The following is a 2800-nucleotide window of genomic DNA, read 5'->3' as shown; positions in this document are numbered from 1 at the left end:
ACTGCTAAGAGCAATTGTGGATATCAAAATGGAATTGGCTATCTCAGAAGGTTATGGTTTTAGGTTCATTGCAGGACTATTCCTGTTTAGTTACAAGTTCAACTAGAGAGTTTATTAGATCTCTTCCAATTTTGAGTTTTGGAACAGAACTATTTTATCTCACTTTTTCCCCCCAGAGTGAACTCTCTACTCCAATCAGTTGGGTCTTCTCTTTTAGAGGGTATCAGGACAATGTTGCAACACTAAATTTCAATCCTTTTTGAGGCTACTATCATGGGGAAAAAGAACAGTGAAAGAAAACAAAATTTGGGACTACAGTGTGTGATATTTGATGAGAAGAGGGAGTAGTGGGAGAAAAAAAACAAGGCAAAAGAGAAAACTAGAGTAGTATAGTAAATGCTTTTTTCAAATGGCAAAGATGAAAAAGAAATCTAAAGTTTTAGAACAAAATATTGTTACTGCCATGTTTCACTATATTATGAGCAAATGATTCCCTAAGCTGTTCTAGGAAAAAATACCAATGACTTTGAGAATCAACGCAATTAAATTACTCAAAGATGACCATGTGTATCATATGACTAATAACATGTAGGTTTTTTTTAAATGCAGTTAAAAACAACATTGAGGTTAGTTCCAGATATCATCAATGTTAAAATTCTCCAATGTGAAGAATATCCATTTTTTCACAATGGCTGCATATAACCCTATATTTAAATTAATGTAATTTTTTTCCATATTTTACATACTGCTCCATTTAAAATACTTATTTTTTAATATCTGAATTCAATGTCAGTACTTCTGAAGGTGAAATTTAAGAGAATCTATTAGGTATGATATTAAACAACTGAATTTTTATTCAGGAAAAGTATCCTATCAAACCTAGCAATTCTTTTAACTTTAAATCCTAAACATTTTTATTTATTGGGAGCAGAGAGTCCAGACTCATTACTTTAACAGTGTAGGGAGTTACAGGATAAAAACTCCCTTTACTGATGTAGATCAGCAAATCTTCTATAATTTAAGATCATATGATTATATATTTAAAACTGGAACAGACATAAGAAACCATCTTAGCCTCTTTTTACAAGTGAGGAAAATAAAGCCCAAGGAGGTTAAGTGATTTGCCTAAGATCAAAATATAACTAGTGAGTTTTTCTCTTTTCTTTCTTTTTCTTTTAAGGCAGTTTGAGTTAAGTGACTTGCCCAGGTTCACACAGCTAGTAAGTGTCAAGAGTCTGGTCTGAGGCTGGATTTGAACTGAGGTCCTCCTGACTCCAGGGTCTGTGCTCTATCCACTGAGCCACCTAGCTGCCCCCTATTTTTTCACTTCACTTTATACCACACTTCCAAGACTTAGAGTCATAGAAAGTTGTCTGGGACACCGACAAGTTGCAGATTGAGGATGTTCACACAGTCAAAACGTATCAGAGACAGTACTTGAACCCAGGTTTCCATGACACCAACACCAGTCCTTTATCTATTATGCCACACTGACCCTCAATCACATAGATTTTGAATATAATAATTTAACTTAACTTTAATTCCCATTTTCTTTGCAACACACAAAGCACTTTCTTCTCATAGAACACATTAACACATGGCAAAATCAATCATATAGTGTCAGAAATCTGACATCTCGCTTTTTAGAGTAGCCACAGAATTCCAAAGGTAGAAGAAACTTTAGGGACCATCTATTCTAATTTGTAACTGAGAGAGAGTTCTGTCTATGAGAGAGCCAACAAATTGTCCCCCCATTGTTGGAAGGCACTCCCTCCTCAACGCTCTCTTACCATGTACATGAAATCTTTTTCCAATCCTACAATTACTAGTGCTATCACTTACTTCACAATTAACTATTCTGTATTTAATCTAAATTCACTTACATGTACATATTGTCTTCCATGATCGAATACAATCTCTTTGAGGGAAGAGATTATTTCTTCTCTGTCTCTCTCTGTCTCTCTGTCTCTCTCTCTGTCTCTTTCTCTCTCTCTTTCTCTTTCTCTCTCTCTTGTCTTTGTATCCCCAAGGCTTAACACAGGTCCTAGCCCTTTGGTACTTAATAAAGCTTGATGATTGATTACATTATTGGTAATCCAGACATTGATGGAGGACCCCAATAAGGGGACACTTATGACTACTTGAGGTAGTCTCTTTCACGTTTGGATATCAGAATGTATTTCTGCCCCTCACATCAAGGGTAAATTAGCTTCTTTGCACTTCTACAATTGCTGCTAGTTCTGCCACCTGAAACCAAACCCAAATCTAATTGAATTCCCATATGAAAACTGGTTAACTACTTGAACAAACCTTCCATGTTACCCTTGATTCTTCTGTTCTCCAAACTAAACATGCCTAGCTTCTTCAACAAATACTCATATACATGGACTCAAGCCTCTTTACCATTCTGGTTGCCTTTCTCTGGATGTTGTCTAGTTTATCAATGTCCTTCTTTATAAGGGAGGTGGGGGAACCCAGAACTTAAAACAATACTCCAATTGTATTCTGAACTTATTCCCAGACAGAACAAGTCTGGAAAATGGTCTCTGAAGAGCAAGGTTCTCACAGAATACAACATTCCGTGTAGAACTATTCAGAATGACATGCATGAACCCTCTATCCTACTTATTGTGGATACTAAATCATTTTTATATTCTTAGCAGTACCTATTCCTGAATTATACCCCAAACAATACATGTCAGCTAACTATAAATGGGCAGGATTACCCACCAATAAAAAACAAAAACAAAAACAAAACCAACCAAGTCAAAAGAGGATCCATCCCTGTAATACAGCACTG

The sequence above is a fragment of the Vombatus ursinus genome, unplaced genomic scaffold (assembly GCF_900497805.2).
Source record: "Vombatus ursinus unplaced genomic scaffold, bare-nosed wombat genome assembly UNPS02000582.1, whole genome shotgun sequence".
NCBI lineage: Eukaryota > Metazoa > Chordata > Mammalia > Diprotodontia > Vombatidae > Vombatus > Vombatus ursinus.
The sequence above is the reverse complement of the archived record's forward strand: the minus strand, read 5'-3'. Positions refer to the sequence as shown.